Consider the following 15,867-nt stretch of genomic DNA (forward strand, 5'->3'; position numbering starts at 1 on the left):
GGAGACCTTTAAGGTACTTGCAAGGAAAACTCTGCAGAGAAAGGCAATGACATACCACCTCTGCTTCTCACTTACCTTGAAGGCTCCATATGGGAATGCCATATATCAGTGGCATCTTGACAGTAGTTTTGATGGACATTTTGGCTGGTTGCTCTCTTATATATATGGTTTTATTACCATTACTGTTTATCATTTAACTTTATCTTCCATGAGTTTTTATTGGAAGTTATTTTATATTGGCCGAATTGCCTTGAATGCCACATTGTAGCAGAAAAACAGGGTGCAGTTCTTGTAAATAAATTAATATAGGGTCAGTTTCTTTGCAAGGGGAGAGACTCTGGGTCAAGATGCAGTAAACCGTAAAGTCAGTGCGATTAAGTCAAGGAAGCTTTGGCCTTACATTTCTTGGGGCACTTCTTCTCTGCTATATGGCAAATCCTTTATGTAGCAGAGGGGAGCTTTAAAGGGAGTATGTGTGATAAGAGGGGAAACCACTGATGCTGAGGCTGCCCTGAGCTCCAAGGACAAAGGGCAGGATAGAAATGTAATGTAGGTAGGTATGAGGTGCTTGTGTGCTTTAAAGAACCCCTTCATTAAGCAAATGCCTTTAAGAAGGAAGTGTTACAGAAACATAGAGCAAGTGGAATCTCTTCATTTGACATAATATAATAGGATCCCTATAACATACACATTTTCATTCCATGTTATAGCACTTCTGCTTCATTAATGGTTTTTTTAAATAAAAAAAAACATATTGCCTTGCCTGAGCTTGCTTGCAAAGAAGCAAAAACAATTTCCTCCCAATAAAAGCAGCCAAATTAACAAAAAAAATGCACAAGCTCTTTTAGTCCAAACGCATGCTTGTGTTCTGGGTAGTCAGTGTTTCTTTGTCATCCATTATTTCTTAATAAGCTGCAATACAATCACTGGGATGCATGTAAACAAGCCAACACAGGCTTCCTCTTCAAGATAAAAGCGGATTAACGACATTATCCTTGCTTACAAAAACAGATTGCAGTTAACAGCGACTCTGGCCAGTCAGTCTTGAGAAATTCGTAGCTAGCAGTTGTTCAATTTCAAGAGCGGAAGGAAACATATGGCAAATGCCTGTGAGGTCATTAGTGCGAAATGCAAGTCTATTATCATACCTGCCTTGGAGTCTGCGGTTGGTAGATGCAGCACATCATTTATTTCACGTCTGAGCGAGGTTCTTGACATGGCTTTGGACTGCAAGGTTTAAGAAGAGCAGCAAGGTGGAATTGTGTACTGTGCTCCTGTCTTTTTGGGAATCCCAACAGCTCCATCTTATTCCATTCCTCCGTTAATGTTTCGTCTTAATTATTTTGATTCCGGGTTGCTTGTATAGATCTCTTCTTATTGATGGTAGCTCCTCCTGTATGGAAAAGTCCTTCTCTTTAAAGGTCATAGAAGGTGCCATACATTCAGACATTTTTTAAAATTAGGAGGCTGCAATCCTAAAAATGCTCTCCTGGATGTAAGTTCAGGATAGTTCAGGCTTGGCAGTTAACCAGGGCCAACCTTGGGCAGTATTTGGAGACCTCCAAGAAAACCAGGGTCATGCCACAGAGGCAGGCAATGGCAAATCACTGCTGAATGTCTCTTGCCTGGCTGCCAGACAATTTTACAATCATAGGAGATCTTGGCTACACTAAACACACACCACAGTATAAATACATAAATAGCCCCATGAAGTTTGCCTGGGTAGAGTTTTTTCACATTACATCTTTCTAATTGTACCCTGCGTTGATATTATTTTTTTCTCAGTTGGGAAAAAACTAGATATGCATATAATCCTTTCAAAATCCATCCTTGTGACATCAGAATTGACACAGAAGTTAAAATACATTAAAAGAAAAGCAGTCAAAGACCAGCAGTCCAAAACGTTCAGGACAATAAATCAATGGGTCTCCATTCCAAGTAAATTTGAATATGTGGGGCAGCATAGAAAAAGATTGGGAGCCAGTGCCTTAGATCATTGTCAATTAAAGCAAAGCATACACACCTGGAGTGTGGGGTGGGGAAGCATGGAAACTCCATGACAGAGCATCTGCTTTGCATACAATAGATATCCAGTATCTCTAGCTAAAATGTTCAGGTCAACGGTAATATGATAGAGACTGTTTCCGCATTAGGAGACACATTTCGTTTCCTTTGGAGGCTGAGAGTCAACTCTAGTGTCTTTCCGCATTTGAGCTTTCTTCCCCTCATTCACCAGGCTGAAAATCGCAACATGCTTTCTACACTGAGTCTGATGGAGGCAGCCTCCCATCATGGTTTGCTCCCTTCTCCTTTTCCTAATATATGTTTTTTTGGAAAATGGTGCCTACTTGCACCTTTGTTTTCATTGTACCCTTTAATATCACAATTCTGCACCATTGATCACCTCCCCCTTTACCTTCAAAGTGTCCCAAATATATATATTTTTTAAAAACTGAGTTATAATGTTATAACAGATTAATAGTGTTATTATAACATTATAACACTCCTGTGTACAGCAAGACTGCTTTTTTTAAACCTTAGAAATAGTGTTGTAACAAAAATCATCCCCCTTTTTAAAAAAAAGGCAGATTTTTTTTTTTGGAATGGAGGGATGGGGGATGGCAGGAGGATGGAAACAAGGGGCCTTCACAAACAATTCAAAATCGCGGGCTCAGGGGAAAACCTGATTGCATGCTTTTTCACATTAGGCAGCTCTGAATTAGACCCCATTAATGCACGCTTTAAGAAATAAAAACTGGTTTTCTGGAGATTCCTTTGCTGCAGAACAATTGAGGGGGGAATTTGGATCTACACCTAAAGAAGCAAAGTTCAGTGCAGAAGCAGACAAAAAAACTCAACCCTTTAAAAATCCAAATCCAAATGATATTGAAAGTGTGGAAACCGCCTTGAAGGATGACTGTCACTCAGATTAGACAATACTGACCTAGACCTGTCGTCTGACTCTTTCTAAGGCAGCTTCATGTGTGCCTATGTTCAAACTGAATTTGCTGAGACTTCTCCCCTTTCACATTCCACTTTTACTTCCCCCCTTTCCTCTGGGGCTTTACGCACCGGGATCTTTGTAGCAAATTGGTCACTGAATGAAAAATCGCCATTTAAAATAGTGGAATTCGTCGTTATGCATACCTGCCTTTGTAGTGGAATCCAGTTGCGTTTTGTAGCGTTTCCCACAGGCTTCCGGTCTCGGCAGAAATCGCTAGAAAGGAAGTGCTATTGCCAAGCTCGTCCCGCCCCTGGCCGTCAAGCAGCCAATGGGCAGCCATTAGCATGCTCCCAAACAGCCCCTTTCCCTTTAAGAAAGGTTTTTTTTTAAAAAAAACAGACCCATTGCAACGAATCTGTGTAGATTCGTTGCAACGGAGAAACCCATCCAGCTGCCTAATGTGTTTAAGCTGTCGTTTGATCGTTTGATCGTTGCCACGCTTCCTCCGAGTGAAAAAAAAAAATCCCCCCCCCTCTCACGGGCCCGATTTTCGGCTGAATTAATGTGTAAAAATTAAAGGGAAAATACATCAGCAAACGGGCTTTTCTGTGGTTTGTGCTTAGTGACTAAAGGGGAGGGACTGAAGCCAGGGAAGCCTCTAAACAGAAAGAGGCTTGCTGGTGCGTTTATCCCCGCTCGCTCGGAGAAAAAAAAATGGCGATCGCTTCGCCGGAAGATCAGAGAAGAGAGCCAGGGGGAGGGACTTTGTAGAAACCACAACAATGTTAACGCACAGGTCTTTTTCGCTAGTGTTGCAGATTGGTTTCAGGTGTGTGGCAGATTGTCGACGACGTTGTGCAAAACAGCAAATCAGTAGCGTTTTCAATTGGCAACCATTGTGCTATTTTGAAGGCGTGCAAAAAGCCCCTCTGTTTTAGCCTACATTAAAATATATATTAAAAGATGTAACACAGGGTAGACTTCAAGGGCTGTTTGACTTGGTGGTTCACAAATCGTGCTGGTCCAAGTCTTGAGGATTTTGTGCTTGCCGTGCTTGCATTTGAGACCCTGAAGTGAAAGGCAATCATGACGTCCATTGCCTAAAGAACTTGCTGAAAAGGGCTGCAAATAATGAGAGCTATCTGAGGTGCAAACAAATGAGAAGGGGAGAGAAACAGAGAATACAATTTGTTAATGGCCATAAGTGAGCAGCTTAAATGCTTTCCTTGCCCTTATGTCTGACATAGCCTGCTGAGCACAAAACATTTCCAGAGATGCTGCAGATTTTTTTTTTCTGCCCTTCTTAAAAGGAGCCTTCACCACAACAGGGCACCTCACTGGTGTGCGTCGCTGGGTGGAGGCCATTTGTCATTCCTCCCACCTTCTTGAGCCCTGACACAGCAGATGGAAAGTCTGTGAGCTAATTAATCCATTGTCCCTGACTTATATTTTTGGTGGAAGGGCAAAAAATACACATAATATCAAACTAAACTCTACCACTCCTCTGTACAAAACAGGTGATAGATAGATCCCTTCCGTAGTATTAAGCTGCATAAACATGGAACAAATAGAAGTAGTCAACTGGGTTTTGGCCTTTTGGCTAAGATCAAATGTACTGGCTATTTTTATCAGCTCAATAGCTGCTATATCCTCTGTTTGAGGACTATATATTAAATGGATTTGGGGGATTTCTGTGGATTCTGTAGTCAATATTCTTTAGTGAGAAAATATTATGGAGATAAAGATGAGCGAGAGCTGAGTGAATGGTCTTTCTGTCTCTCTCTTTTATCCATCCTATTCTCCAGTGTGTATAGGGCAGGGGTGGCCAAACTGTGGCTCTCCAGATGTCCATAGACTACAAAACCCATGAGCCCCTGCCAGCTCTCAATATAGGGTGATGAACATAGTTCCCCATCTCGCCATTGCATTCTCAGTGTAGTCCTTTGAGATTATTTAAGCTGCAGTCTGATCCCTAGGTTGACTGAAGGACTTACAACAGGTATGATTGGGGAGTTTCCCATCACAATCTAGTCTTTTATTTATTTAATGTCAAGTCTGCCTTTCATTCTGAGGTTCAAGGCAAATGACACTCTTTAAAAATCACTAAGAGCAGTATTCTTTACAGACCATGCTGTAAAACTGGATTATAAAATCCGAGAACAACAGAAAAACACATTGCAATTTGGATAATAAAGCAGAATGACAAGGTTGATGAACAATGCAGTAAAAGAATATAGTACATACAGTAAAGGATGTAATAAAGCTGTATTACAAAATTAAAGAGCAATGTAATATATACAATGTGAAATAAAATGAAAACTGTCTTAAAATTCAGACATTAAATACAACCTTAGAAAACAAATACCTTCCATTTTACAAGATGTCTAAGAGACATCTTGGCCTTGTCAAGATGAGAAAGGCAGTCCTCAATATCAGGGGTAGTCAACCTGTGGTCCTCCAGATGTTCATGGACTGCAATTCCCATGAGCCCCTGCCAGCATTTGCTTTCAGAATAGGGAATTGTAGTCCATGGACATCTGGAGGTCCACAGGTTGACTACCCCTGCTCTATACTGGCCATGAAGGGCTTTGTGGATTGGTAACTGACATAACTTGAACTGAAATAAATCAGCAACCAATGAACTGCAGAATAGATATAACATGCAGTTGTCTAACTCCTGATAGTAATCAAGTTGTAGAGTTCTGTGCCAGGTGTAATTTCTGAGTTGCCGTCAGGCAGACCCATGAGGAGTATGTGACAATAATCTAGCTTTGGGGTTACTCTGGCATGGACCTGCAAGGCCAAATCAACTGGATCAAGGTAGAGAGGTGTCATTCGGCCTAAATGAAGATGGTAGAAAACATTTTTTGCCACGGCACTAACTTGCTTCTCCATCAGCGATGTTGGATCCAGTATCAACCCTAGACCCTTAACTGAGTCAGCAAGAGTCAGCTGAATACCATAAAATGTGAGAAGCACAACACCCTTGGAGACTTTTTAACCACCATTACCATTTTGGAATACAATCAGCAAATTATTTGGAGCAGGCCTATCTTGTAGGGCTGGTTGTTGTAAACTGCAAGATCCCGGTCATGTACCCAGCAGAACAGGAACTGGAGTTGTTGCTAAAAGGCATGCCTTGACTTGTTTCCTCTGACTCAGGGGTCATCAACCCCCGGCCACAGTAGTAGGCCGGCAGCGGCCACGCCTGCCTCCCCCCGCCGGGAGCAAGAAGGAAGGGAAGAGGTAGGCACAGCCGCCGGCACAACAGTGATGCAAATGTGCATGCGCTTTAGCGCCCCCTAGTGGCAAAAACGCGCACACGCAGTTGCCGCGCATGCGCGTTAGCACCACCTGGTGGCAAAAACACGCATGCACGGCAGCTGCGCGTGCGCGTTTTCGCAGCACCCGGGCCGTCGGCTCTCCCCTCACTCCAGAGGCGGTCCCTGACCTGAGAAAGGTTGGGGACCGCTACTCTGACTCACCTGAGTCTTCAGTTTCAAATGGGATCACTCGTTTTCTCTTGCAAAGGAAAAGAAGAGCAGGGCTTTGTTCCTAGTCACTTTGTCTTTATCTGTGGCAGGCAGTCTCAGAGTCTTGCTGTCCTCCTATATGTAAAAACTGCATTTTCTTGTAACTAGCTAAGGTTATGGAGCACTGATTGACAAGACTGGCCAATCAGTGAATATGATATATTTGTGTATATATCTGTGCAAGAAAAGCCTTTTGTGCTATACCTCTTTTGTTCCTGTGACTTACTCAGCTGTACCTGAAGGATCCAAGTTGTTCTCTTTCCCTCTGGCTGTGCAGTAGAAGTGGAACCTTAAGCAGTGGGTAGGGGCATTGCACCTCCTTTTATTCTTTGATTACTTTTGCCAGCGCTTCCAGATGGTTTGCAAGGTCTAGGCAAGTGCAAAAGTTTTATTGGGACCACAGTCAGATTGTCAACATTTTGGTAGCAGAGGGTATGATCTGGTGTGAACTTGATTCGCGCTAGACCTTTGTCTTGTCTGGGGTCAGTTTCACCTTCTTTACCTTTAGCAATTAAACAACAGCAGCCAGGCACTGAATCAGGAACTCAACAATTGCGCCTAATGCCAGCCTCATAGTGGACGCATGGGAGAAACATGGGCTTTGTAATGCCTGAATCTGCCCTGAGAGAGAAAAAGTGACTGATACAAAGGCACCCAGTGAGCTACATGGATGGACAAATCTCAATCCCCCTGCTCCTAGCCTTACTACTATATCATACTGCTTCCCAACATCTGCCTATGCAGTCCATTTGCAAATGTTTATTTTGTTTCCTGAAGTTGAAATACATCTTTTTCACCAATTAAAGGGACATATGCCAACCTCTTCTCAGCTGGTCTTTCATTCTCTATCATATGGTTCTTGCTGTCTTTCTCTAGAGTTGCCGTCTTTCTATCTGGCAGATAAGCTAGGTCTTTCAAAGTCACATGACTTTAAATAGTTCAACTAAGGTATGCATTCAGATCTACCTGAGCTCAAAATATATTCCAAAAAGTATTTTCTATGTATGTCTTGTCATCACAAAGGTATCTGGGATTTTTTTGGAAAACCAGAAAAAAATCCCAGAAAAGTCCTGGATATATTTGGGAATTACCGGGTAGATCTGAAAAACAGTGGAGAGGCGGGAACAATGAAGTAGTGGAAGCAACTGGTATGGAAGAGCGAAAAACAGTCAGTGGGAAAGGATAATAGAGACCCAAAGCTCTGTCCGACCCCCCTAAAATGGTCACCCCAAAATTCCAATTAAAAGAATTGCACATCCCTAAGTTCAAGCTTGATGTAGTGGCTAGGAGTGCGGACTTCTAATCTGGTGAGCTGGGTTTGATTCCCCGCTTCCCCACATGCAAACAGCTGGGTGACCTTGGGCTTGCCACAGCACTGATAAAACTGTTCCGACCGAGCAGTAATATCAGGGCTCTCTCAGCCTCACTTACCTCACAGGGTGTCTGTTGTGGGGAGAGGAAAGAGAAGGTGACTGTAAGCCACTTTGAGACTCCTTCGGGTAGAGAAAAGCAGCATATAAGAACCAACTTTTCTTCTTCTTCTTCTTCTTCTTCTTCTTCTTCTTCTTCTTCTTCTTCTTCTTCTTCTTCTTCTTCTAATATTACTTGTACTTTTTAGATATGCAAATGTGTCATATGGTGGAGGGACAGGCCTGGCTGGTGATATCATAATGGCTTTTAGCTCTTTGGCCTATGGAGTACAGGGTGAGGGAACAGGACTTCTAATTGTGACCTGCTATAGATTCTCTTCCCATTCTTTTTTTTTTTATTCAAAGTTTTTTATTTTATTTTCCAAGATTAAAGATAGTACAATGCAGGTAATCTACATTATTGATACAGAAAGAAAAAGATTATGCTCTTCGTTTGATACACTTGATACCCCGTTTCAATCCCCTTTTAACTTATTTTCTTAGTTAAATCAGATAAGGGCCCCATTGTTCTTGAGAAGCCTCTTCTCTTCATTTAAGAATATAAGACTCCACATGGCTACAATATTATGGACTTTTACCCAAAGCTTATAAACTTTTTCACGTTTCCACCACATTTAAAAAGAGAAGCCTACTTTGTTACCATCGTTTCAACATTTGTTTGCATAGTTTTTAACAATTTTAGCAGTCATAAACAATTTATACTTAACGCAATCTTAGAGCCATCCACATTTCCACTAGGGAAAAGAAAAAAAAGCAAAAAAAAGCCTACTTAGTTGTACGGAAAGAATATATATATATATATATATATATATATATATATAGGTTGTTAAGTTATATAAGTGTAAGTTATTAATACAAAAAATGGTAAAATAGAGTCTTCATTAGTTACTTAGTTGTACAGAGGAAAAATATATGAGTTGTTAGATAAGTATAAGTTATATAAATATAAGCTGTTAATACAAAAATAGTAAAATAAAGTCTTTGTTAGTTACATTTACACCTCCATTCTTGTCCTCTTCCTTAGGGTGGTTTTGCGACCCATGCCAGTAAAGCAGTTCTGAAATAATAGGTTTTCAGAATAGATTTATTTTAATTAACAATGAAAGAATAATTTGAACAGGCCTTATACTTATTGATACTCTAGCATTATGCTCATTTACATCTTAAAAAATATTTTTGAGGCCATGCAGGAATAGCAGCATCTGAAGCAGTGCATTCCTTATTCTTTGAAAACAAAACTTGAAAGCATGGAAAGGTCAAGTGGTGGAAGCAACCGGTGAGGAGGAGCGAAAAACAATCAGTGGGAAAGGATAATAGAGACCCACACCAATCCTTCCTCTGTCCCACCCAGCTAAAATGCTTTTCTTTTTTGAAAAAAACAAAAAAGTTGAGGCTTCATTGCTTATTCTTCTGTTTGAGATTCTTCATTTGTGGCCTATTACGCTGGATAAACAATGGCTTAATTTATTCTTTCCTAATGGGATTTGGAGATTGTGTTAATGAACATGTTCACAAAGCCTGTGGTATGTCAGGAGAGCACATACAAAGTTGTGGGAAGGGGAGGTTTTAATGAGTGAGTCCTATGGTTTGTCTTTCGCTTTGTCCTAGTTACAGAAGCTTGGGCCATTTTAAGCAAATCTCAGCTGTGTGTGGCTCCTTGTTTTTTAACAAATCTCATCAAATAAGCATTACTAATTAGTAACAGAACCAATGTGTTTTGGGGTTTTTTGTTGAGCCTTGAATAATACAGTGCTGTTGATTCCTCATCACTCATTAAAAAGTTACAATAAAATTGCAAGAATGTAGGTAAACCAACCATCCTTTCTGGGATGAATTCTAGTTTAGTAACATTCTCTTAAGTTTATAAAAATAACCAAATGGCTGTCAATTGAAGTTTCTTGCTAGCTATCTGGAAAATGCATACAGAAAGAATCATTATAGGCAATCATGCAAATGGGAAATCATCTATGACTGGCTTTTGCACAGAGTGATAATTAACATGATGCCTTGTTACCTAGTGAAGAATAGCCCTTCCCATTCTCCTGGTCTGTATTCCTTGTGCAGCAGGCAGGAACAAGGAAGGCCTTGAACACACATTGCTTGACAATGTGGAGAGACATGGGGGATGTATGCAGGGCACTACTCTCAACCTCCATTCACATTTAGGTGAACATTTGTACAGAGTTACACTTGTATGTGTACAGGGCCCTTGCTGTACCATTGTGAACCTGAGAAAAGTCAGATTCCCACTCTTGCAGAGATAAACATTCACTCAGAGCCTGATGACCAGGAGCAAGGGTTACAGATGTCCTTTCTCTCCCATGGGGTACAAACACTTGGTTATATTTTCCCCTCCCAATTTTGTTGGAGGGTTCTCTCAGTAACACAGCTGACCTTTGGGAACTATATGTGTCCATTTCCCCAGGCTATAAAACACTCTGGCTTGGATCCTATGGGAACTGTGAAATGGTCCTTACCCTTATCTCACCCTTCCATCTCCAAAGTGTTGTTCCTGGAGGCTGTAAGATTTGTGTAAACTGAGAGACATGTAGCCTTGACTTGTAGAGGAGGCAACCAGCCAAAATCACCATCCTCTTGTCTTCCATGGATATTTTTTCCACTGATGTGTGGCATTCCATTGGTTTGGGAGCATCACCAGCCTGCTTGCTCTTTCTCACTGCAGCTCCAGTGCCTTAGATGGCTACTCGGGTAAGGGGATGGTGGGAAAGGATCATATTCTCATACGGGTGCTCCATAGATTGAAGCCTCTGCATTTGAATGAAAGTCATGGTGCTGTCCGCAAAACCCGGCCCAGTATTCTGCTCCGCAAGAAGCAATATTGACAGAATAATATTACTCGCCAGAAAGCACAAGCCCAGGCAATACAAACAGAATTCTGGGCAATGCGGTCTGCATGTTTTTCCTGTTGCAGAAAGAACACATTTTCTCCCCAGCAGTAAAGAAATCTGTTCTCAGAAAATGCCTCCTGTATGGGCTCTTCCAATCCCTTCCTGCCAGGCTGCACATTTTGATGGGTTTTCAGCAACAAAACAATACCTGCACCCCTTTTTTCTTAACTATACTTTTATTATGTGATTGTCTCTTAAGTGAAGAGTTTATACCTTTTGAATGCCAGTAAAGGTGAACTGACTGACTAAAGAGAGTTGTATCCCATGTAAGATTTACACATGGCAATAATTCATGCACAAGTAGAAGGCCAAACTTACTTTTCTCAGTCTGCACATGCAATTGTATCCCTGCTATCTTTGTGTGTGTGTGTGCTAGATTTTTTTTCTGATACAGTTCTGAAACAAAATCATATGAACCAATTGTTCCTTATTCTAATACTTCCTATGCACATTTTTAGTTTGTTAATAATTATGTTAAAGTGCTAGGTGTTGTTAACAGCTGTTGCACCATTGCTTGCACAAGTGGAACTATGCAAAGTAAGAGCCATGCTAGATTTTACATGAGACAGGGATGGCCAGCCTGACTCACTGTCAAACGTGAGAACTTGCATGAGGGTGGTTTCCTCACCTTAAAAGTGCTCCATTGCTTTGTTGGACTCCAGCACCCTGCAGGGAGATGATGAACATTTGATTTCTGTCTCATGGTAGTTTTTGCCAGTGGAAGCATCTGTGAGGGGGCCTGTTTGCCCCAGAGAAAGGAGCAAACAGGTGCCCCTATTTATTTATATTTATTTATTTATATTTATTTATCTTTGGATTTATATACCTCCACTCCCAATTAGTCTTGTGGAGGTTTACAATAAAACAACAAAATACAGTACAACCCCTAAAAAGCCCTTAATACACTAAAAGGTAAAGGTAAAGGTATCCCCTGTGCAAGCACCGAGTCATGTCTGACCCTTGGGGTGACGCCCTCCAGCGTTTTCATGGCAGACTCAATACGGGGTGGTTTGCCAGTGCCTTCCCCAGTCATGACCGTTTACCCCCCAGCAGCAAGCTGGGTACTCATTTTACCGACCTCGGAAGGATGGAAGGCTGAGTCAACCTTGAGCCGGCTGCTGGGATCGAACTCCCAACCTCATGAGCAAAGCTTTCAGGCGGCTGCCTTACCACTCTGCGCCACAAGAGGCTCCTTAATACACTAGATATCAAAAAATGGTGACACCATCAGAGTTCTGAATTCCCAGTCCCTGTACAGCTTGTAGTCAAATGAGCTCTCTCATTAGGAGCAATTACAATGATATAACAGACTACAGGGGTAGTCAACCTGTGGTCCTCCAGATGTCCATGGACTACAATTCCCATGAACCCCTGCCAGCAAATGCTGGCAGGGGCTCATGGGAATTGTAGTCCATGGGCATCTGGAGGACCACAGGTTGACTACCCCTGCACTAAGGGATCCACAATGTGAGTGTTTCCACTAGCCTAAATGGAGCAGGTGGGAACCTGCTAATTGCTTATTCCTCCCTGACACTGCTTATGAGCCCAACAGAGCACCTTCAACGTGCAAGGTTCATGCAAGGTTTTACGTGTGACTGTGAGTGGGATTAGGCACCTGCTATCATTAAAAAAAAACCCTGCTCTTGTAATATAGCAGGTACAATGATCAAAGGGGTGTCTATGTGAGGGTTTCCCTCATTGTTCCCATGTCAACCCACACTCCTTGGAAGAGACCATATGGGATCTACCTATTTTGGTTCTTGCTAGCTGTGGTGAAGGTGCTGAAGACCTTTGGCACCTGGGATTGTTATTCAGCAACCTTTATGAGTTTTCACCATGCATTGTCTATGTACTTTTTAAAGATTATTTTTGCAGACTTAGTGCTCCGAAACATTTTTCTTTAAAAATGATCTGCATATGACTTAATGTTATGGTTAGAATCACTTCTAGGCTCCCAGGGAGTCAAAGGATATGCATTACCCTTACACTGTCCTTTTCTCATTTAAAGGTCAAATGAAGGGGTTGAGTTAAAAGCATCCGTTTTTTCCAGCAGTGGCAAACCATGTGCTATGGAAAGGGTAAGTATTCCTGCCTTTCTTTGTCAGTCAACAATGCTTTCTTCAAAGTAACTGTTTAAGGGAATTCTCTTGATGAGCAGAGGAGACTGCTGGAGGATAGAGGAATTGTTTTGAAATTTAAGGATCTGAAGGATTAATTGCTCTAGTGACCAGACAAATTAGACAGCGATACCCAATCCTCCCTCAAGCCTCATGCATGACTGGATGAAGTATGGCATTTGTAGTTTTTTGAAGTACAAGCGTGTTGCCACAGAGGAACACTGGAGATTATACAAAGCTAGAGGAATGTGGGAATATTTTCATTAAATGCTCCTTAACCAAATCCATTCCCACAAGGAAGTATTAGCAGTACTGATCAACTCTCATACTATGTAGGCAGGGTTGCATGGCTCACGTCCTTGTTGCTGTTTTACCACTAAACAGAAGAATGGGGAGCCGCAACTAGTATTGAAAATGGTAGAAACTTTATTTATTTAAATGACAATGGAAGAAATGGAGTTTGTGGTGGCTCAGCTTATTAAGGGCCTGACGGGAATGCAAAACAAGGGTGTTAGTAACAGCAGCAATGTCTAAAAAAACACATTAAGTAAAGCTAAAGAATAAATAACAATCAGGTAACTCACATGAAAGTGTCAAGAATGCTTTCAGTTTTCCAGAGCATTAGTGCTCCCCAGCACCTCTTCTTTTTACTATTTATGTATAATTTTAAAATTACAATAAAGCAAATGGAATTATTGGCAGACTAATCTCATGCCTGTTTACTCAGCAGTAAATCTTATTGTGTTCAGTGAGAGTAGCAGTGGCCCATGGCGCACACACATCTTACTGCAGATTTGCAGAGCAGTAAGCCTTTAATCTTGACTTTGGATTCTGTGCCCATCTTATGCACCATTCTGTTTCCTCTGGTGTATTTATTCTGCAGCTACAATTTAAAAAACCTACATTTTTTTAAATGGGGGTTGAACATCAATTGTGTCATGTGGAGGGTATCATTTAAAAAAATGCGATTGCCTTATTGCAGCTATGCAATAGCATCCAGCAAGTGACTTCCACTTAAACCCCGCGGTTCAGGCTTTGCGCATGTATTTTAGTGTTAGTTCATTCAATGAAAGGGATGAGAAAGGAATGCAGGCAAAGGAAGAAAACCCAATGTTGAAATTTACAAGCCTTTATTTGAAACTGACAAGCTGTTGTGAAGCCCCAACTAGGAGATTCTCTGCAGTATAAGCCACTGCGGAAAATGGGAAAGAGTCACATGATCTCATAATATCAGGGAACATGTTGAGTGTACAGAATGCACAGTAAGTCCCACTGGCATTGCAAGCAGCGATCATGGCAATACGTATGTTTGTGTGTGAGTGTACACCCCTGCGCCAAATTGGCTGTAACTCCACTTGGCTTTGCACAGGACTGCAATTTGTATGGGGGATGGAGTCCAGTAGCATTGGAGAGCTTTCTTAGTCTTGTGACATTCAAATAAAAAATGGGGCAGAAGTATTTTGACTAATGCCCAAGCATAGATGTAATACCAAATCCCTGCCCTTACTTGAGATATATGCAGATGACACCCAGCTATATCTGTTGATGGATGGCCATCTGTCTACCCCTCCAAATACATTGACCAGTTGTCTGTAGGCTGTGGTGGACTGGCTCAAGTGGTGTTGGTTGAAGTTGAATCCAGTTAAGATGGAGATCCTCTGGTTGGGTTGATGGTCCCCAGGTGAGTCAATGCAACTCCTGGTTCTTGATGGTGTCCAATTAATAACTTCAGCTACCATCAGGAGCCTGGATGTGATCCTGGAATCCTGTATCAATGGAGGTCCAGGCCAGAAATGCTACTCACAAGGCATTTCCTCACCTTTGCCAGGTGCAGCAACTAACATCTTACCCGTCAGCATCCAACCTTGCTACAGTGATCCATGAAACGGTCACCTCCAGATTGGACTACTCCAACTCTATACAGGGTTGCCTTTGAAGTTGCTCTGGAAACTTCAACTGATCTAAAATTTTGGGCTGAAGTTCATCACTCGGAACCCAGCAGAGAACACATATTTGACATGTATTCTCCCAGCTGCACTAGCTCCAGATTGAAAAACAGATCAGATTCAAGGTTTTGATCATCCCCTATAAGACCTATAAGACACTAAATGTCTGGGACCTTCATACTTGTGGGTCCACATCTTCTCATATGTCCCCCAAAGGAGTTTAAGATCTAGCAAGTAGAATCTGCTCAGGAGCCTCAGCCCCAAGGATATCAAACTGGCCTTGATCAGGGCCAGGGTCTTTTTTGCTCTGGCTTTGGCCTGGTGAAATGTTCCTCCTGATGAGATCAGGGCCCTGTAAGACTTGGGGCAGTTCCACAGCAGCTACAAAATGGAATTCTGCCACCTACAGTTGAGGCCAGAAACAATCAACATTGAAATTCTGACCCCTCTGCTCAAAACATCAACCAAATTATCACTATACTGTAAAACTAATCTATACATCACCCCTTGGAATGGTGAACAGATCTCTGCTACCATGTGTCAGAATCTATGCTACCAATTTGTTGAACCCCATGCCACTTATTGAGATGGAGGAACATAAAAAGAAAAGAAGGAATCACCCTGTCCCACTGCATATGATTCCACCTCTAGCACACCTTGAGAGAGTGCAGCTTTTAAGCCTTTACCATAACTCCTGAAGGAGGCTTCAGTGAGATGCAGGAACATTAGATAGTCTAAAAAAATAAAGTTTACTTGATTATATTTACATAAACATATATAAAGCTCATTGATCTGACCTCTTGTTCTTTGTCAACCAATGTTTTCATGTTTAATTGTTACATACATTTTAGATTTACTATGATATTGAACTGAACTGAAGAACATACAGACTGAAAGGATTTCAGTTCTTCAAGCAAATTTTGCAATCAATACAATATTTTCATTGAAGGAAGAAATTGTGACTAGTTGATTAATTATTTGATGTTTA

General features: G+C 41.6%; 1 long non-coding RNA gene and 1 pseudogene across 2 annotated transcripts in view; both read left to right on the plus strand.

Moving 5' to 3' along the window:
• LOC143836777 (uncharacterized) overlaps nucleotides 1-15,867 on the plus strand; it is a 690,947-nt gene that overhangs the window by 182,611 nt on the left and 492,469 nt on the right. For both annotated transcript variants that reach the window (XR_013230728.1, XR_013230729.1), the window contains exon 2: nucleotides 12,825-12,894. This is a non-coding gene — a long non-coding RNA (uncharacterized LOC143836777). The remainder of the gene's footprint in view (nucleotides 1-12,824; nucleotides 12,895-15,867) is intronic.
• LOC143836917 (U2 spliceosomal RNA) lies at nucleotides 4,525-4,662 on the plus strand (annotated as a pseudogene).

The sequence above is a fragment of the Paroedura picta genome, chromosome 4 (genome assembly GCF_049243985.1).
Source record: "Paroedura picta isolate Pp20150507F chromosome 4, Ppicta_v3.0, whole genome shotgun sequence".
NCBI lineage: Eukaryota > Metazoa > Chordata > Lepidosauria > Squamata > Gekkonidae > Paroedura > Paroedura picta.